This window comes from Protopterus annectens, chromosome 14.part0, assembly GCF_019279795.1.
Source record: "Protopterus annectens isolate FY-2018-M chromosome 14.part0, PAN1.0, whole genome shotgun sequence".
In the NCBI taxonomy this organism is placed as follows: Eukaryota; Metazoa; Chordata; order Ceratodontiformes; family Protopteridae; genus Protopterus; species Protopterus annectens.
This window is the reverse complement of record NC_056748.1, coordinates 184,719,024-184,741,366: the sequence shown is the minus strand read 5'-3', so window position 1 is coordinate 184,741,366 and position 22,343 is coordinate 184,719,024. Positions and strand designations below refer to the sequence as shown.

The window sequence follows — 22,343 nt, the reverse complement described above, 5'->3', positions numbered from 1 at the left end:
GCTGTGACAATGTTGACTCCATAAACTTTTTAAGTACCACTGAAGTTTCCTCATATGCAGTCTTGTATATGGAATTAGAAGAATGCAGGAGGCCATGAACCCCAAGGCTTGCACAATTTGTCTTGCAGATAGCAGGGTTTTTGTGGCCACCTGTTTGAAGTACGTTACCAAATTAATTTGCTTTTCTGGCGTAAGGTAAGCCATCTGGGCAGTTGTATTCAAGCTTGCACCCAGGAATGTAATTTTTTGAGAGGGTACCAGTTGTGATTTCTTTTCGTTTATAGTGTACGCTAGACAAGTTAGAACCCTTTTTACAAACGCCAGATGTTTTAGAAGAATGTCCCTGTTTTCTGCCTGAATTAGACAATCGTCCAGGTATGGATATATTTGAATATTTCTTTGCCTGCAAAATGCAATTACTGGAGCCAGGCACTTTGTCAAGACCCTGGGCGCAGTAGATAAGCCAAAGGGCAGTGCAGAGAACTAGTAATGCAAGTAGCCTGCTTTGAAGCGGAGGCATCTTCTGCAAGATTCCCTGACTGGGATATGCAGGTAAGCCTCTTTTAAGTCTAGAGTTACCAACAAGGCATCTTTGCCTAGCATAGGAAGTAACTGTTGAAGAGTCAGCATCTTGAATTTTGGAATGTCCAGAAATGTGTTTAGAGTAGATAAATCCAGAATTGGACTTTGTCTTTCCTGGGTACCAGGAAAAGTCTTGAATAGAAACCTTGTCCCTTTTCCTCTTCTGGTACTGGTTGTATAGCCCCCATGTTCAGAAGGGACAGTACTTGTTTCTGAGCCTTTGCCCACTGATTTGGGAGCAGGTCTGGCGATCCGTTTGGGATTGACAACGTGTGGAAATGAAATCTGTATCCCTGGGATACTGTATTTAAAACCCATTTGTCCTGGGTTATAAGTTGCCAGTTTCTTGCATGAAGTGCCAGTTTTCCCCCCAAAGGGGTGGCTAAAAGTTAAGTGCTTGGTAAGTGTAAAGGGAAGTCATTGAGACTGTTTACCATAGTGTCTTGTTGTTTCCAGATTTGGAGGAGGAGGAGGCACCCCACTGTTTTGTTCTAAAAGTCCCTTGTGACTAAAACCTGGAGCCTTTGGAATGTCTGGGTTTGACTTGAGTGGCTCTCGAAGGAACTGGAAAGGACCAGTTCTTAGTAGGCCAGTGCCTACTAAATCTTGGAGGTTGCACTTGTAAGAAATCTTTCACAGTTTGCATAGATTTAGCTTTATCTTCCATCTTTTTAAAAAACTTCTTCAGCCTTATTACCAAAGAGATGGTCATGCTGTAAAGGAGCATCCAACAATTTTGCTTTAACATGATCAGGCAGAGTTTGCTCTTTGAGCCAAGCATGCCTTCTTAGCACAGACCCAGTTACAACAGCCCTGCAAGAGACCTCCAAAGAATCAAAACCACATTGCAAAGTATGTTTTCCAACTTGTTCAGCTGAATGCAATACATCCTGTAAATCTTTATTTTCCACACAGTAAGAAATTAACATAATTTTCTGTTTAAGCAGTCCCATGATATGCTGTTGATATTTAAGCATGTGAAATTGACAGTTTAAAGCCCTGATTGCCAAGGTTGCAGAAGTGTAAACCTTCTTACCCCATCTATCCAGCGCCCTGGAATCTCTATCAGAAAGGGTAGGATTTTTAGCACTAGAAGCCTTAGTGCCCTTGGGACCCTGAGAAATGGTTTCAGGATCTGCAATAGGATTTTTGAAAAGGAATTTGTGGGAGTCAGGAACCCTGTAGTATCTGTCTGGCTTACAAGGAGCTGGAGGCAGAGAATCAGGAGCCATACTAGATTCTGAAAAAAACATCATCAACAATGTCTAGAACAGGAGGTATAGCCAAAGGCCTATGCTGAGGAAGAAGAAAATCCCTAAGTCTCTTTTTAGACTCAGAGAAATCCTGACTTTCCCAGTGGAAATGTTCCCTTAAGGTATGTAAAATTTCCCCAAAAGAAAAATCCTCAGGGGGAGAAGCAAAAGGAATGGAATCTTCTGCATCAGAGTCCTCATAAGTAGGTATAGACAAATCCTGTTCATTTGAAGAGTCAGAATAAATAGAATCCTGTTCAGAAGATTCATAATCAATGTCTTGCCTAGGCCTCTTAGATGGGGGGGGTTGGCTACCCCGATCAGGGTAATTAAATCTTCAGCCATTTTGATCATTTGTTTTTTAGGCATAGGGGCCTGCACATGTGGCCCAGGCGTCGGTTTGTTAGACATAGATTTAGATTTTGGCCTTAGTTTTGAAGATGGCATCGGTGTAATATACAAATCTGTAGGCCTGAAAATACCCTCAGAAGCCAGTGCCTGCGCAGCGGCTCCAGACCCATCTAAGGTAGAGACATCCGCGGGTTCCATAATTGAAGCATCTCGCGGCATACCGGACTCCGAATTGGTCTCAGTAGAGGCCTGTGAATCAGAAGTAGCGGGTATCAGGGGCTGCAAAAGCACTTCACTGAGTACCGGCGAACTGGCGACTGGCTTAGGAGAAGCGTCGTCGTCAGTTTTGGACCTCGACGGCCTGTCTCTGTCTTTTTCTTTGTGCTTTTTAGGTATTCTGATAGTCGAATTGCTAACCGATGACATTTCTGGATAATTAAAGTGTGAGCCAAAATATTTAGAAGCAAAAATGTACCGATGTTTAATAGTGCGTTGATTAAATTTAGCACAAAACAGACAGCAAGGTACATTGTGGTTAGGGCCTAGGCAAGGAATACAGTACAAATGAAAATCCTTATGAGGTATTTGCTTCCCACAAGTAATGCAATTATTAACTTTTACTGACATCGGTAAGGAGCAAGAAAAAGTTTCCCCAACGGGGTACTTAGCTTTTTAGTTTAAGACTTCAGTTCTGAAACTCGAAAACGAAAATTACAGGAGTCGGCTGACCGGCACTTGCGAACTGCTTCTGCTTCGGGCACCACGCAGCAAGAAAGACTGATGTAATAGTGTCAGCTGCATTTTTATATCCCTGATGACCTGACGTCATGGAAGAAGGGACAGCAACCGACGCAGGACCCAAGACTTTGTTAATCAGGCCAACTGAGGGCAACCTGCCAGCAGATTACCCAAATGTAATGACTGCAACAGTGAAACATGAAGAACGTCAGAGTGTAGGCAAACAGAAAGGGATAGGGGAATCCTAAGTTAAAGACCTGCTCTGGTAAAATTTTTTAAGTGAATCTAAAACAGAAGATGCTGTTAAGGGATAATTAGTAGGGCATACACAACTTTCACGGTAAATAGGAGAATCAATCAGAGGAGGTTAATAAAGATTGGGAAGAGAAACTGGAAAATTATTTGCATGGGAACAATGGGAAGACATACATATGGCTCCCATGTTTACAGTAAAATCCAGAAGGTTTAGGATTTTCACAGACAGCAAATGTTGGAGGTGTGATGGGGAAGCAAGCGGTAACTGGTAACATATAGGAGTATAGTGAGCGGTCAGATTTTAAAAATTCTCTACAGAGTAGTCTGTCAGAAATACTGGGGGAGCAAATGGCTGTAATGAAGGAATCCTCCTCTTAATAATACAACCAATAAAGTCACTTCTCATAAGAAATTATTAGGTATGATAGTGGATGATCATCTTAAATTTGACATGCACATACAAAATTGCATAAAAAACTCACCAAAAACTATGGGTCCTTTACAGAGGTAAAAACTCTGTCGCCAATACAACATAATCTCCACTTGTCACTACTTACATCCTCCCTTCACTAATTTATGGTGCTCCCATCCGTAATTACTAACCACCAGGCATCAAAAAAGTAAAACTTGGAACAATGCTGTAATAAAAGTGGCTAGATTTGCACAAATACACCTTTCAAAACCCACCACGGTATTGCACTAAAAAGCCTAAATTAGTTAGAACTACCCAGTCAACTAACATATACAAAGCTCTTTACCACCTATAAAATTATGCAGTATCCTTCTGCTTGTTCTGCATTACTGCATTAAATACCATTCTACACTGCTATGTCCCCACTATGTCATTACGATCTACTGACCAAAAACCTCTCTCTGTCCACAAACCTTTCAAATTTATTGGGCATGGTTTGTACTCATTTATTTATTAATTTATTTATTGACATTTGATTACAGGGAAAGTCCAACTGGGTAGAAGCCCATTTTCAGCAGAAGCCTGGTATGAAAAGCTCCAAATCATTACAAAAGATTTTAAGAACAATAACTTTACAGTCTTCAAAAATAAAACATGCAGTTTAAATAATTACAACAAATTACACGTTATATAAAAACATTGGTTAAGAATCATTTAATATTTAGAGAAATTTTAGAGTTTGTACTGAAAGAAATTAAAAATAAGTCAATTGAACTGAGGGAAAAACAGGCTTATTGTATACTCGGACAGAAAGTAATGGAAGAGAATTAGGTAACAATAAGGAATTAAGTGAAGAAAGGAGATTAAAGAGGTACAAGGTATGAAAAGGTACTTGCTCACATTTAGGGATATAGTTTATCCCGGGTTGGAGCAAGAACAAAGCCAGAATTTTAGCCAGAAAGTCTTTCAGGAAAGGTGTGAGGGAGAGTATACACCTGATAGATATAAGTAAAGCATTTCAGGCTTTTTAGCAACCTTGTTTGAGTACAGACAATGCCCAGCAGATTTGCTAGGTTTGTAGACTGACAGGAGTTTTTGGTCACTGGAGCACAATGACCGATTGGGAACATAGTTGTGCAGAATGTTTTTTAGTGCTGGACAGGCAGATGGATGCTGAATATGCTTTAAATTTAGCAACTTTGCTATAGCACTGTTCAAGTTTTAGTTTTGTGAAGCCTGGAGGTTAGTCAGGATGGCAGCGCCATAAACAAGAGTGGGGAGGATTTAAGTAGTGGGAAGTGTAGTTTTAGTTGGGTCTACATTACGTGATCGAATGATTACGTGATCAAACACCTAAACATCGACCACATAATATCTAACTGCAAAATAGCGAACGCCGCAGGGAAACGTTACTGTCGGCCACAAAAAAATGAACTTTACAGCCAAACTAAGTGGGGGACTTTGCCCCCACACCCCCCCTAACTAAATATACCAACTCCGAGATCGCTCCACCATGGAGAAAACGGCAAAATCCAGCGAATGGACAATGGAAATCTTTCCCTGAGTTAAACTGGCTGTTCGCTGTTTTTTGCTTTCAATATTACGTGGTTGATGTTTAGGTGTTCAATCACTTAATCATTCGATCACGTAATATAGACCCTTTCTGGTTGCATCGGTGAGAAAGAGTTGAGCTCTGTAAAACATTCCTAGTTATAGATGAGCTTTTCTTAAGCAGTTTTGTATATGCAGGTCAAATGTAACATTATCATCCACTACCATCCCTAATAGTTTTCTATGAGAAGTGACTTCAATGGTTGTATTATCAATAGAGAGGAATTAAAATTTTGTTATTTCATGAGACAGGGATTTTGGGGAAAAAAGTAGTAGCTCGGTCTTTTTTGGGTTGAGCATGACTTGTGAGTTACAAAGCCATGTTTTAGTGGTTGCTAAAGTTTCCAGAGTAATTTTCCAGAGGTGTACCATGTTGTCAAATGTGCAAATGAGAGTGGAATCATCTGCGTATTGTATTAGAGTGGCCTGTTGTGTGGAAGTATAGAGGGTGTTGTTGAAAATATTAAAGAGAACAGGACCAAGAATAGAGCCTTGTGGTACACCAGTGGTGATTAGTAGGTAAGGAGAGAGCGTGGAGTGCCATTTTACTGACTGACACTACTGGACAGTAGCTTTAGAACCACACAAGGGTGGGCTGAGACAGACCTAATGAGGACATTTGAAGTAGACGTTTGCTATGAAAAACTGTGTCAAAAGCTTTAGACAAGTCTAGAAATAAGAAAGAGACTAATTTGCCTTTATCTCTAGCTTTATTTACAGTATCTATCTAGGTTAAAAGGGCAGTGCTAGTACTACTGGAAGGATGGCAGCCATGTTGTGCAGGAGATTTGAGTTCTTCCTGCAGGAAGTAGTCTAGCAACTGTTTTTGAATACATTTTTCAAGTATTTTGGTAAGGGGAGATAAGGCTGATATAGATCAAAATTATTCTGTTAAATTTCCTCCTTTCTGCAGAGTGATAATGTGTGACTTTTTCCAGGCAGAAGGAAAGTGGGATTCCTGGACTGAACTATTTATAAGGATTGAGACAGGATAAGCAATGCTACTGGCTGCTATTTTTTAGGTACTCGCTTGGAAGGTCATCAGCTGAAGAAGAACATGGTTTAAGTTTGTTTAAGCGTAGTTTTATATAGGCTGTAGGCACAGTTTTGAAGGTGAAAGTGGATGTGGTGATATGTAGCTGTTGGGCAGGATTGGGATTAGATGTTGAGGAATCCTTGGTTAGACATCCTATACCATGTATAAAATAAGACTTGAATTGTATTGCAGTTTCGAGTGGTGAGTTATTGGGAGAGGGGTATGGATGGAATTTTTGGCCAGGATGTAAGATTTCTTTAACGGATGTATAAAATCTTTTTGGGTTGTGTTTAGTAGTATTCTGAAAGTTATTACAGTATAGTTTTTTTGTCTTCATTTATTTGCTTTTCAGTATGATTTCAAAGCATTCTAAAGATATTGAGGTATTTCATATTTTTGCCATTCTTTCATGCATTTGTCCTATCCTGCATTACCATTCTATTCTTTCTGGATAACCAAATTGCATTATTTGATTTCAGTCTCTTCCTTCTAGGAGGTGCAAGGATATTTAGAAAAGTACTGAATTCAATTACAGCATTGTCTAAAGGGAGAATTTTTAGGAAGTTCCAGTTAATAGATGATAGTGTAGCAATGAACAATTCTGGGTTAAACTTGAAATGTTTACATGTTGTTTTATAAATATGCTGTTTAACTGGATGTGTGACATGCCTAATAGTATAGATTGGGAAATGATCACTGAGACAGTCTAACATTGTACCTGTGGTGAAGTATTTGCTAGGGTCTGATATTAGGATCCAGTCTAATAGAGAATTTGATGTCTTGTTATACTGTTGGGGCTTTTAATTACTTGTGTAAAACCATAGAAGTTCATGCTAGATGTAGAGGAATTAGAGTGTATGTCCAACCAACTGACATTTACATCACCTACTGATATTTTTTTCTTGTGGAAATGTTATGGATATCCATGTAGGACATCTTTCAGTATAGCTGTACTGTCATCAGGAGGGATATAAAGCACAGTAATACATATTTGTTTATAATTATTTATTTCGAGGAAAGCAATAAGAAGCTCTGCTGAGCTGAATTTTGGTGTTAGTTTGCTGTAAGGGGAAATGTGGAAATATTAAAGCAATACCAACATCTTTCCTCTTTATGATTACGGATAATATTATAACCAAGAAATATAACTATTATACCTGGGAAATATAACTTCAGAGTAGGGTTTAAGCCAACTTACAGCGAAAACACCAGGCTTATGTTGGGTAATCCAGGTATGTAGATCAGCAGTTTTATTTCTTATACTTCTAACATTTATTGCAGCAAAAATTAGATCATCCGAGTTGGGGACAGGCTGCTGTTGGGTTACAGCAATGGGAGGGAGAGAAGTATAGTACAGTTGTGTACACTTACCATAAATGTAGATGTTCGAGTGTATTCACTGTTGCAGTCATTACATTTGGGTAATCCTGCTGGCAGGTTGCCCTCAGTCGGCCTGAATTCCAAAGTCCTGGATCCTGAGTCGGTCGCTTTCACCCTTTCCCTGACGTCAGGTCGTCAGGGGTACAAAAGATGCGGCTGACGCCATTTTCTTTAGTTTTTCTTGCCCCAGATGTTAGGTGCCCCCCAAATGGGGAGCAAATAAAATTAAAAACACAAAAAATATACCTCCAATCCCAAAATCAAATACACCAAAAGGGCTTATAAGCATAGTGAAAGAAAGAATAGGTATAGTCAGGACAAATAGGGGGCTGGAGGGAGGCTAACCAGGACTACAACAGTGAATACACTCGAACATCTACATTTATGGTAAGTGTACACAACTGTACTATGTTCTTCATGTTTCACTGTTGCAGTCATTACATTTGGGTAGAGTCCCAAAGCTATGGTTGGGAGGCTGGAGCTAAACAGCATTAGGAGCGGCTATGAGACCCTGCAGAACTGCAGTGGCAAAGCCTGCCCTGGATTTAGAGAAGAATGGCAGATGATAGTGCTTTGTAAAGGTGTGCACTGAACTCCAAGTAGCAGCCTCTAAAATGTCCTTGGTTGGTACTCCCCTGAGAAAGGCTGCTGAAGTGGCTGCAGCTCTGGTGGAATGTGGCCTAATGTCCTTAGGCACTGGCTTGCCATGGTATAAGTAGCTGAAATGAATGCAGTGGCCTATCCACTTTGAAATAGTCTGCTTTGAGATAGCCTTTCCTTGTGAACCTGCAGCACATGCCACTAGTAATTGCTCTGTCTTTCTGAAAACTTTGCTTCTGTCCAAGTAGAATCTAAGCTGTCTTTGTATGTCCAAAGAATGCAGAATTCTCTCCCCCTTGTTCTGTGGATTTGGATAAAAAGTTGGCAGATGAATGGTTTGGTCAAGAGTCACACTGGACACCACTTTAGGCATAAATGTTGGGCTTGTCCTCAGGGAAACCCTGTCTGGATAAAAAAACGATAAAAGGTTCCACAGCCATGAGTGCCTGTAGCTCTGAAACTCGTCTTGCAGAAGTTATTGCTAGGAGCAGAGCTGTTTTCCAAGATAAAAACTTTATATCAGCAGTAGCAGCTGGCTCAAAAGGAGGCAGGGTGAGTTTTTCCAAGACATAGTTGAGGTCCCATGCAGGCATTGGTGATCTCCTTGGAGGCCTTAAATTGTTGGCTCCTCTGAGGTACTGTTTTAATAAGGGATGAGAAAAGATTGGTGGCTCTGCATTGTAATGAGCCGAAATGGCAGAGGCATGAATTTTAATAGATGAGAAAGATAGGCCTTTGTCCAGCATCTCAGTTAAGTATTGCAAAATCTGAGGAATATTTGGCACAGTTGTATCTGTTCCTTGTGCCTGGTTCTAAGCACAGAATCTCTTCCATTTTCCAGCATAAAATTTTCTAGTACTAAGCCTTCTGGCTTCCAAAATTACATCCATCACAGCTTTACTGAGAGGTGTGTTTTGTATGACTACATTATCTGCCATGCTGCCAGGTTTACAGTCCTGAGTTGGCTGTGCAGGATCTGACTGTTTTGCTGGGACAGTAGATGAGTTATTTGAGGTAAGGTCCAAGCTGGGCATTGAGACAAGCTCCATAGTATTGGGTACCAGTACTGGCGGGGCCAGTCTGGGGAAATCAGTATCATCTTTGGCTTCTCCTGTCTGACCTTTAGGAGTACCTTGGGGAGGAGAGGAAGAGGGGGAAAGGCATATACTGACATGTTTTTCCAGCTGAAAGATAGGGCGTCCACTTTCCATGCTTGTTTGTGATAAATCCTTGTGCAGAATCTTTTTAGTTGGTAGTTGTGAGGGGAGGCAAACAGAGCTATGTCCGGGCATCCCCATTTCCTTGTTATCATGCTGAAGACTTGTGGATCCAGCTGCCACTCGTGGGGATCCATGAGGTTTCTGCTTAGTTCGTCTGCCAGAGTATTTTTCCTTCCTGGAAGGAATTGTGCTTGCAGATGTACTTGGTAAGTCAATGCTGTGTTCCACAAAGTCATGGCTAGTCTGCAAAGGGGGTAAGAATGTGTGCCCCCTGCTTGTTTATATACCACATGACCGTGGTGTTGTCTGTCTTTATCAGTAGTTGTCCTGGATGAAGTAGGTCCTTGAAGGCTGTCAGGGCATTTTGAACAGCTAGCATCTCTTTTTGATTGATATGTAGATGCATTTGGTTTGAGGTCCATGTGCCCTGAATGCATCTTCCTGCCATGTGGGCCCCCAAGGCATAATCTGATGCATCCGTTGTTAGTGTCTGCCTGGCTGGGGGTAATGTGAATGGCTGTCCCTTGTTTTGGTGACAAGCCTTTGCCCACCATCGAAACTCCTGTTGCAGGCAGGGAAAGAGAGTAATCATAGTTTCCAGGCTGTGGCAATGTTGAGTCCAAACACTTCTTAGGTACCACTGAAGTTTCCTCGTATGCAGTCTTGCATATGGAATTAGTAGGATGCAGGATGCCTTGAAGCCCAAAGCCTGCAGAATTTTTCTTGCAGATAACTGGGCCTTTGTTGCTAACATTTTGAAATAGGTAGTCAGTTGCCTTTGTTTGTCTGGCATGAGATAAGCCATCTGGACAGTTGTATTTAAGCTTGCACCCAGGAATATTATCTCTTGAGAGGGTACTAGTTTTGATTTCTTTTCGTTGACTGTGTACCCTAGGCATGTTAGAAGTCTTTTCACAAACGCCAGATGCTGTAGAAGAATGTCCTTGTTCTCTGTTTGAACTAGACAGTCGTCCAAGTAAGGATATATTTGTATTCCTCTTTGTCTGCAGAATGCAATTACTGGTGCCAGGCACTTTGTAAAGACCCTGGGCGCAGTAGATAAGCCAAAGGGCAGTGCAGAGAATTGGTAATGCATTGAGCCAGCCTTGAATCTGAGGTATCTTCTGCATATTTGCCTGATTGGGACATGCAGGTATGCCTCTTTTAGGTCTAAAGTCACAAGCCAAGCGTTCTTGCCCTGCATGGGCAGAAGCTGCTGCAAAGTCAACATCTTGAATTTTGGTATATCCAGGAATGTGTTCAGAATAGATAGGTCCAGTATTGGCCTCCAGATCTTGTCCTTTCTGGGTACCAAGAACAGTCTTGAGTAAAATCCTTGTTCCTACTCTTGCTCTGGTACTTGTTGAATGGCCCCCATGTCCATGAGGGATGAGACTTGTTTTTGTGCCTCTGTCCATTGATTTTTTGGCAGATCTGGCCAGCCGTTTGCCTTTGGCAGGGTATGGAAATGGAACTTGTAGCCTTGTGACACGATATTTAGAACCCACTTGTCCTGGGTTATAATGTGCCAGTTTTGAGAAAAAAGTGCTAATTTTCCCCCTAAGGGTGCTGCCAGGAGATAAGTGCTTGGTGCAGGCAGGGGGAAGTCACTGGGACTGTTTCCTGTATGGTTGTGATTTTTCTTCTCCAACTTTGGAGGTAGAAGCACCCCATTGCTTTGACCTGTATGAACCTTGCCCCTGGGATCTGCCTCTAGGGCGTCTGGATCTTCCCCTTTGAGGTCTGTCTGACACAGGAAAGGACCAATTCTTTGTTGGCCAGTGTCTACTAAACCTAGGTGGCTGTACTTGTAAGAAATCTTTGACCATTTGCAAAGATTTAGCTTTGTCCTCCATTTTCTTTAACACCCCTTCTGCCTTAACACCAAACAAAGTATCATGCTGTAAAGGTGCAAAGGTGCATCGACTAATTTTACTTTGACATGATCAGGCAGATTTTGTTCTTTTAACCAAGCATGCCTCCTAATTACTGAGCCCATAACTGCGGCCCTGCAGGAGGCCTCCAACGAATCAAAACCACATTGCAAAGTATGCCTTCCAACTTGTTCAGCTGCATGCAATAAATCCTGCATTTCCTTGTTTTCTGCACATTCAGAGTTTAACATTTTCTGTTTAAGCAATACCATGACATGTTGCTGATATTTGAGCATATGAAACTGACAGTTTAAGGCCCTTATAGCAGATGTGTAAACCTTTTTTCCCCATCTATCCAGTGCCCTAGAATCTCTGTCTGAGTGGGTAGGGTTTTTTGCAGCGGAAGACTTAACTCCTATGGGTCCTTGAGAAATAGTTTCTGGGTCCGCAGCAGGGTTTTTAAAAAGGAATTTATGACAGTCAGGAACCCTGTAATATCTGTCAGGCTTAACAGGAGTGGGAGGTAAGGAGTCAGGGGTAAGACTAGACTCCAAAAACACATCATCTACAATGTCTAACACAGGTGGAATGGCTAGTGGTCTGTGTTGAGGTAGTAAAAGGAAATCCCTGAGCCTCTTTTTAGATTCTGAAAAATCTTGGCTCTCCCAGTGGAAATGCTCCCTCATGGTATGCAAGGTTTCCCCAAAAGAATAGTCCTCTGGAGGAGAAGCTGAAGGTATAGATTCTTCAGCATCAGAATCCTCATAGGGGGGAAGAGAATATTCCTGATCAGAAGAGGAATCAGAAGAAATGGAAACCTGATCTGAAGATTCATATTCAGTCTCTTGCCTAGGCCTCTTATCAGGAGGGGGATGGGAACCCCTGATCAACGTAATCAAGTCTTCGGCCATTTTGAGCATCTGTTTTTTGGGCATAGAAGCCTGACCACGTGGCTCTTGAATTTGTTTCTTTGCTTTAGAAGGTGCTTTAGTCGTTGCCTTTGAAGCTGAAGTCGGTTTAATATAAAGATGTTTAGGTCTGAATACACCCTCAGAAGCTGGTGCCTGCTCAGCGGCTCCGGACCCATCTGAAGGAATAGTATCCGAGGTTCCAAAACCTTGAGTTTCCAGCGGCATGGCCAACTTCACATGGGAGTCGGTAGCGACCTGCGACTCTAAAGTAGCGGGCGTCAAGGGCTGCAATAGCGCCTCACTGAGAACCAGAGACTGGCTTAGGAGAAGCTTCGCCGTCGGTTTTGGGCCTCGGTTGTCTATCTCTCTCCTTTTCTTTGCATTTTTTGTGAACTCCGGTAGTCGGATGGCTATCCGATGACATTTCTGGATAATTAAACCGGAGTCCAAAATAGTTTAAGGCAAAATCATACCGACGCTTAATAGTGCTAGTACTAATAGTTAAATCCACAAAACCGACAACTAGAAACATTGTGATCAGGGCCTAGGCAAGGAATACAATAAGAAAGAAAATCCTTATGAGGTATTTGCTTTCCACAAGAAATACAATTATTTACTTTTTCTGACATCGGTCTGGAGCAAGAAAAAAGTTTCCCTAACGGGGTACTTAGCTTTATTGAAGACTTTGGATCTGAAACTCGAACATGAAAATCTCAGGAGTCGGCCGACCGGCACTTGTGAACTGCTTCTGCTTCGGGCACCGCGCGGCAAGAAAGACGAAAGAAAATGGCATCAGCCGCATCTTTTGTACCCCTGACGACCTGACGTCAGGGAAGGGGTGACAGCAGCCGACTCAGGACCCAGGACTTTGAAATTCAGGCCGACTGAGGGCAACCTGCCAGCAGGATTACCCAAATGTAATGACTGCACCAGTGAAACACGAAGAACATATTTGTGTTCATTGTGATAGGTGGGTCCAGGATTAGGGTGTATATCTCCTGCTAGAAGGATTTTAGTATATTGGAGAATATCGCATACTTGTTTTTTAGAGAGCATTCTTATACTTAATTATGTTTTGGTTTGAGTTGAAGTGTACTAATCAGACTATATTTGGAATAAAGGTGAGGGGCAATATTAAATACGTCTAGTGAAATGTGTGGAGAGTGTAAAGAGGAAGTATGGATAGGTGGATGGGACAGAGTTGGATAGATTTTGTGAGATATTACTGAGCCATGGTAGGATGACAGATGGCACAGCAGGAGGAGAAGAATAAAGGATAAGCTGAAGAGTGGCATAATTAAGTACAGGAATGCACATTTTATTGATGTCAGGTATTGGGGAAGTAGCAATGAAGAAGGAAACAAGGAGTTGCAGGACAGTAGGAGAATCAGTGATGGTAGATTGTGAAAGCTGGAAGAGGATAGGTAAGGAGAGAAGTATTTTCTATAAAATAAGAGTTAGCCTGTACTGGTATCATCTCTGGAATGTAAGGAACAGAGGAGTATTAAAGATTACAGTTTAATGATGTAGTCAAAATAAGAAGAAATGAGAGTTTATTTAGGAAATGAATAAGGTACAAAGTGGAATAGAGAGGTAGTATTAGGAAGCAATATGGGAAGGAGAAACAGAACTGGGAAAGGGGCTAAAAATTAAATAGAGATAGGGAAGTAGGAAGCAACAAACAGAAGTGTATGTACAGAGGTAGTAGAGTCATCTGGGGAGGGTTTTGGAATAACAGTGACAAGTGAAATGTGTATATAGGCAGTATAATGTTAGAGAAGAAGAGGTGGATAGGAACTGGGTGTGAGGTAGGGAAGGATAGCAGACTTCCTGCCCTCAGGTCAATTTATAACCGAGAGCAAACAGTTTGTAGCCAGAACAAAAAAATTAACAAAGAGATGCAAATAAATTGTCTGTCATTTCCTGTGATTAAATAACAGGCACATGCAGCATAGTCTACTGGTTAAGCTAAAGGGTACAGTGACCAGCTTAGCAAGAGGTCCTTAGAGTTCACGGACTATTTCACAGAGATTTTTAATCACAGAACAGACATTTATGTAAGTGATCAAAGTTAATATGCAGCAAGGTTCTTCATGATAAACATGGTTACATTAAACAATGACAAAATTCTCAGTATCTTGTAGGTTTAGCCTTATGGCAGAGATCCCGCAATATCGAGGTTAGATGTAGTGACAACAGGCTATTAAAAAATGGCAAAATTCTCAGCAACTTGTAGGTGTAGGGTCTTGTGGCAGAGCTCCTTCACTATTAAGGTCAGATGTAGTGAATGCAGGCCCTGCTCTATGAAGGAAGATAGTGACTCATACAGCATTGCTAAGGCCTGGAACTCTTTACCTACATCCATCAGGTAAGTACCCTCCCTCTGACCCTTTAAAACCATTCTGAAAGACTTCCTATCCCAAATCTAGCTCTGTTCTGGCTACATCCCAGGATAAACTATATTCCTAAATATGAACAAGTACCTCTTCATACTTCTTTACTCACTTCCTAACTTGAATCAATTTCTCTTCCCTGGCACTGTCTATCTAAATATGCCATAACCCTGTCTTTCTCTCATTTCACATTGCAGTTCCTGTTCATATTATGCTAACTTGGTTTCAATTTCTCTAAATTGCCTAATATTTCTCTAAATATTACATTACTGTCACACAAGTTGCACTTATGTTTAACCTATGCTGCCACATTATGTCAAATTTGGTATACTTATTTAAACTGTAGATTTGTTAAAATTATTTTTGAAGCTTGTAAACTTATGCTTCTTAAAATGTTTTTGAAATATTTCTGAGCTTTTGTCCCCTGGCCACTACTGAAAATGGGTATCTACCCAGACGGACTTTCCCAGCAATCAAATGTCAACAAAATAAATGATGCAAATCAAATAATGCAAGTACAAATATGACTCAGTCATTGTCCATGCTGGTGTGAATGACCTGAGACGTACCTCCCTGGACTACATGAAAAGAGACATAAAGGAGCTCTCTGAGCATGTAGCCCAGGCCGGTATGACCCTGACCTTGAGTAGCATCTTACCCTCACCAAGAATGATGCCACAATATGAAGACAAGATGATCAATTTCAACAATTGGCTTAAGTACTGGTGTCATTCAAAGGGGATCCAATGCCTGTCAGCTTGGGATGATATGCTCGACAAGCCACGATGCTTCGCTAGGGACGGCTTGCACCTGTCACCCCTGGGCTTTCAGATATTAGCAAAGGCTCTTGCTACCCCCATAGTGCCTTTTTTAGGCAAGGCTCAAAAGACAAACCCACCTCCATAGGTATCACAAGGGATAAGAAACTAAGAATAATGCTACTCAACGCCAGAAGTCTAAACCTCAAGATGCATGCACTCGAAACTCTCCTTAGCATGGAGAACATCGATATCTGTGCAGTAACAGAAACCTGGTTCAGGGCTCCCGAGAGCAAGCCAGCACTACCAGGTTATACCTCATACCATGCTTTTCGGCCCCAAAACTTGGACCGAACCACAAAAGGAGGGGGAGTATCGATATTCATCAAAGATACCCACACCTCCAGGTTGGTGGCAAAGCACGAAGCATCAGAGACTATCCATGTGCAACTAACAGTGGGTAAAACTGCCTTCCAGTTTATAGCCTGCTACAGACCACCCTCCCAAACCCAGGAACCCCACTCGGCCTTCCTGAGAACACTGGAAAATATGAAAGTCTCTCCAAACACCATTATATTGGGCGACTTCAACTACCCAAACATAGACTGGGAGCATTACTCTAGCTCCAACACCCTAGCCCAAAGGTTCCTAGAATTTATAAACTCAAATGCTATGGAACAACTTGTTACCACTCCCACAAGAGGGGAAAACATACTGGACCTGATCATCACCAACATGGGGACTCTATGCTCCAGACCAGAAGTGTATCCCTCACTGGTAAGATCAGACCATAAACTAATCTCACTGGATATTCACATCCCGACCCCACCCCCTGCCCAGAAAACCACAGTGAAAAACTTCTCTAAAGCAAATTTCACACTCCTCAAAACTGAGGTGGAATCCTTCAAAGCCCCCGGGCCTGTGGAAAATACGGCCCAGACCACAGAATCCTTTATAAACGCATTCTATGAACACCTTTAGGAATGCATGGATCATGCGATCCCAAATAAAACCAAGACCCAATCCTCCAAAGGCAGACGTCCTGTCTGGTGGACCCCAGCCATAAACAAACTATACAATAGAAGGAGGAAGCTACTAAATGATAGAGCAAAATCCCAAAAAGGGAAGGCATCACTGATCAGTATTAGCGAAAAACTACGGGCACACATAAAATTGTCTAAGGCCACTTCGAGAGAAAAATTGCACAGGACACTAAGGATAATCACAAGGCTTTCTTTAGTTATGTTAGGAACCTGGGTGGTAATTCCCCGATATGCTCAGAATTAGTCCAAAATGACAAAAAATACACCGAACCCACAGACATTGCCAACATCCTAGCTGACAAGTTCAGCGCAAACTTCTCCCCCCCCACCAAAAGGGCAAATATCTATCCCAGCAGAGTGCTGCCCCTGACATCTCAGATGCTCAGGTAAGAGCCGCCTCTCCAAAGCAAAAACACAGCATCAATGGGACCAGATGGTGTCCCGGCTGCGCCCTACATGAACTCCAAGAAGAGCTAAACCCAAACATAAAACTACTGTTCAATCTCAGCCTTACTACAGGATATGTGCCCAAAGAGTGGCGTACAGCAACAGTGGTCCCTCTCCATAAAGGTGGTGCCTCAACGGATCCTGGAAACTATCGCCCCATAAGCCTGACTAGCTTGGTCTGCAAAGCTATGGAAAGGATCATCATGGACCTCATAAATAAAGATATTGGGGACCTACAAACACTGGATCCTACCCAGTTTGGCTTTGTTAAGGGCAGATCCTGCCTCTTAAACCTGGTTGATTTCTTTGAAACAGTCACCAAGGCCATTGACGAGGGAAGGTGGTCCACACAGCCTACCTGGACCTCGCAAAAGCCTTCGATACAATACCCCACTCGGGCATTATAGATAAGCTCACCAGCTTAAATATAAACCCCTATGTCACTAGATGGATTGCAAACTGGCTCAAGGACAGAACCCACATGGTTAGAAATGCTGGAGCCATGTCAGACTCCAAACCAGTTACAAGTGGTGTCCCACAAGGCTCAGTCCTGGGACCTCTCTTGTTCGGTATATATTTCTCGGAGGTACAGGCCAACACGGAAGGACTGTGGCTGACCAAGTTCGCAGATGACTGCAAACTGGGCACCATAATCGACTCTCCAGTCGACACAAGCATCCTCCAAAAGGGCCTCATAGAAACAGACAACTGGTGCCAGAGCCATGGCCTCAAGCTAAATGCCAAAAAGTGTATAGTCATCCCCTTTGGCAAAAACAGTGCCCACAAATTACCACATAGGTGGTAATCCATTAAGTACAGAAGAAGTAATTAGGACCTGGGGACCCAAGTTGATAGCAATCTCTCATTTGACAACCACGTGGCCAAAGTGGTTAGAAAAACATTTTATATAGCCCACCTAATCATGAAGGGATTCACATCTAGATCAGGGGACGTCATTGTGCCTCTTTACTCATCCCTCATCAGGCCCATAATTGAGTACAATGCCCCTTTTGGGATGTACCTTACCAGACACCTGCAGCAAATGGAAAGACCCCAAAAGTACCTCACCAAGAGGATCAAAGGGCTCAAACAGATGCCATATGCTGCCCGGTTAAAGAAACTCCAGCTCTACTCAGTGGCATACCGCCTGTTCAGAGGCGATCTGTGCCTGACGTATAAAGCCATGTCCAACCCGGAATTAATGGACATGCTGCACCTCAGAAAATCCAAATCCCATCGAGCTACGCGCTTGAGAGACTTGAACCTCAGCACTGAAATAAATAGGACATGCTGGGGGGACAGATTCATAACCCAGAGGCTCCCTTCACTCTGGAATAAAATCCCAGTCCAGGTTAGGCAGAGTCCCTCATTGACTCTCTTCAAGAGGAATCTTGAAGAGTGGATGGGAGATCGTAGGTTTATCCCGGGTATCACTTCTGTGTCACTGTTAGACAGAGGCACAGTATACTAACCTCGAAAAAGGGCATAGCAAAATAAATTTAAAATGGGTGGCGAAAGCCAAACACATTCTGGCTAGGCTTATAAATGCCCTAGGGCAGATAGCCTAGTATGAACCTATGATTCTTTGGAGGTGGGGCAATTATTGTCCACACCTCCACCTACACATTAGGCCTTTTAAAGTTTAATTCTGTTAGCTGTCAAAAAAGCAATTACCAGAAAATAGAAATCAAAGTCTAAACAAACTGTATTTGAAGTACTGAATATTATAAAAGAGATAAAAGAACTGGAAGAGGGATCTTTAGAAAAGGGAAGGAGCAAATTACATAGAAATAAATGGAAATTGTGGGAACAGTATCTGCAGAACAATGTTCAGGAGAAGGAAACATGAGGCTTATGGAAAGGCAGGATTTGGGCAAATTATCTAATGTTGGACTGACGATAGTTATAAAGAAAGAAAAATATGTGATGCATAATGTATTTAAATAAAACAATAATGTTAATATAGTTTGTTTTCTTTTCTGTTAATGTGCATTTGTCTCTGTCCCAAGTGATAATGTAATAAAGGCATTTAAAAAAAAATAAAAATTAGCATAGTGATCTCCTTTTAATCAGTATCAAAGCCCTGAGAGACTTTCTGATGCATACAGTCTAATGTATGTGCACTACCACAATGTCAAACTTTCTGTTATGAATTAGTCATTGTAGAAATGTTTTCTAGGTTGTCAGAATCTTACTCATGTTCAAAGAATGATGCAGCAATGGTCACAAAGAAAATTTTGAAAGAACAGATTCTTAGGTTTGGTGTCCTTTGTTGTACCCAATCTCAGATGGATAGTAGAAAGTTCAGAGTATTAAGACTCCAAAGTGTTATTGAGTTGCATCCTATAAACAAATGTACAGGACTGTATTCCATTCACCTCTGTTTGGCTGCTCTGTGACTCTGAGCAAGTCACTTAACCTGACAGTGCTCCCAGGTTGCCCAGAAGAGTGTGCTTATCCAGTTAACAAAGGTAATAAAAAAAAAAAAAACTGAGACACCATTTTACAAGTCAGATTACACAACACACATTTAAAGTAATAAATGTGACTAGTCAGTATCATTGCCCACACGTCCCCCAAGCATCAGGTATTACTGAATATGTGAATCAAATCATCAAGATTAGATTAGATTAACAAAACCTTCCAAAAAATTACCTTACGTGGCCAGATGCTTTGCCTTTAAGTGTTACTTAATATTCATACTGCAGTATTTAACATTCAGAAAGTACTCTCCCCATCAAATCCTCATGAGACTCCCTTTGAGGACACTAGCCAATCAAACTGATGAAATACTTTTTTCTCTACTGTAAATTACTTATTTCTGCTCTGTAGCAGTACCATATGCAAGTTGTAGCAGCCCAACAACATCCTGATATCATCTCCTATCTTGGAATCCAGTCTGGTGAATGGGTCTACATTTGATCATCCTCCAGAAAACCAGCTCTCCTCTGCACCCTTACTGTCTAAAATTTTAAAGTGCGAATGGCATCCCAAAACTGATTTTTTTCAATAATTCTAACCAATTATGCAACTGAATTTAATGTTTCAAATTGCTGAGTTTGTGCTAACATAAATACAGCATATGGAGATATCCCAGTGATAACTGCTCCCTGGAATGCAACTGAATTTGTGAACTACAACAAGACTGTCACAATTATTTCGATCAATGTGGGAGATGAATCAAGAGACTAGTGAGACTTGGTCTAAAACAATATACCATAGGACATTACTGCTTTGAATGTCTGTCTCACAAACTGCTCACATGGTTTAGTAACAATACCATCAGACTGTACAATTTGTCCAGTGATAAAGAATACTTGGTCATTATTTCCACAACATGTCAGTCACTGTTTCTGTTAAAAACTGTATAATATGGGTGCCAGATAGCTGGATTGCCAAGTGTTGTCTTGCTTACATTTAACTTGCTATTTGAATTAATTACTAACTGCCAAAATTGAACATTAGACATACATAGCAAAGGAGAGACATTTGGATTGCCTTATAAATTTACCAACATGATTTAGCATATATAACTCTCAAATGATTTGAGCCCATGCACTTGGGTGACAGTGTCATATCTGGGGTAGGCATATTATCACATAGTGGGTCTGTCAAACTATCTGGGGACTAAGAAGATTGTCTAACCTATTGGAAGTCTTAGATAATGCATTTTTTGAGTCTATCAGATTACCAAAGATATGAAAACTATGTGTATGGTAGTGTTGCAGAACTGGATGGCAAGATGGCACATGCATTTTCATTAAGACAGATTGTTGTCTCTTCATACCATATAATGAATATGTCATCAAAGTCATTCAAAAATTATGCAAACAGAAGCTGAACTGTCATGTGAAAAAGAAACTTGACAGCTCTCATTCAACATGGTTAACAAATTTATTTTTTGGATGGAGAGGAAATATTTTAAAGTTCATTATGCTATTTCCTGTCACTGCTATTTCATTATTTTTGCATTGTTTCTCTGTAAATCTATGATCATTGGATTTAGTGCATCTAGAAATGCGTAAAACTGCAAAACATACAAGTTGTACAGAAAACTGTCATTAACCAATAAATTAGAAATCAAATATGGAACCCACACAATGTTCCAAGTAAACATGATGCAATCATAATAAAACATTTTATTATGAGTTTAAGCAAACAGTGCGCAGACCTATACAGGGTATTATGTGGAAGATGTTTACCATGTTGACAAACTCAATCTGTATACATTGATAGTTATGAGTATTGTAGTACTTAAGAAGCAAATAAAGTGCGAGTGATGTTATAAAGCTTCAAAGACAGGAGAAATGACACAGGAAAAACATACAAAATGGAGTCAAAGTGGAAGCCATCTTTCTTAAAGATGCTGTCTGCACCATGTGAATGACTCAAGCTTTGTTACTTTTCTCTGTAGCATTTTTTGTCAAAAATGTACCTATCTGTGTAGGTAGTAAACTTGAACATGGTAAAGGATGAGGATGTGAAATAAATTGATAATAGTTACATTAACACAGTGTACATTTAATTATAAATATAGGGCTTTGATGTTGTTCGAGGAGCAGAAGATGCTACTAAAGTCTTTTTTTTTTTTTACATTTACTAGAGCCTCAACCAGTTTCTCTATGTTTCTAATGGAACTATGTATCACCAGTCACTCTGTAAAAGAACTGGTCCCTCAACAGCCAGCAACATTCAATGAAATTAACATGCTCTTAAAGAAAGCAAAGTTTTTTTTTTGTAATTTGATACAACAATCACCCCCCACCCCCACACACAACTCCACAGCCACAGTTATGATGCTGGAAGGAGCTGTATCTTGAAGAACAGACAGGTCATCAACCTTTAGCCATGATTATGTTATTCCTGCAATCACAGCATTATGAAGCTGTAGCCATATGCCAAAGGATGCAAACTTAATCTGAGTGATGCCTAGGTTTGCAGTAAATATGTGAAACTCTTCATACTACAGTTATTTAATGTTAGTTAGTAACTGCCCAGAAGTATGCTGGGCAGTGCGATAGGCAGAAATATCACAGTATGGAAGAGCTGGTATGATGCACTTAAGATGGTGATAATAACTGCTGAAAGCCACCATACCTGGAGTTGTAATCACTTACATATCTGAAATAATTTATCTGATGGGAGTGTAGCAAGGAATGCAATAACACCATACAGAAAGCAACAGAAAGTGACATCAAGCACCATAGGTTTAGAAGGAATATAGCCTATAGTTCCAGTAATTGGTAAAAAGATCTCAGCACCATCATGTTTAAGTACAAAAAAATGGCTCAGTTTTAAAGAACTGAATAAATAAAATTCATGTTATTGAGAGCAATGTAATCTCAAAACAAAAAAATGAAAGTTTTGTATTTACCATAATGCTAAATCCATGTTGTCTTCTTCCTTCTGTCAAAATCTCTGGGTATATCGAGTCCAATCGGATCTGAATCTAGTCTCTCAGACTCTTCAGCTCCAAAGC

The 22,343-nt window shown here is 41.0% G+C and overlaps 1 protein-coding gene across 3 annotated transcripts in view; it reads right to left on the bottom strand.

The window, feature by feature from the left end:
* The window catches only part of FAF1 (Fas associated factor 1), a 5,915,525-nt gene that overhangs the window by 998,497 nt on the left and 4,894,685 nt on the right, over positions 1-22,343 (bottom strand). The window lies entirely within an intron of this gene.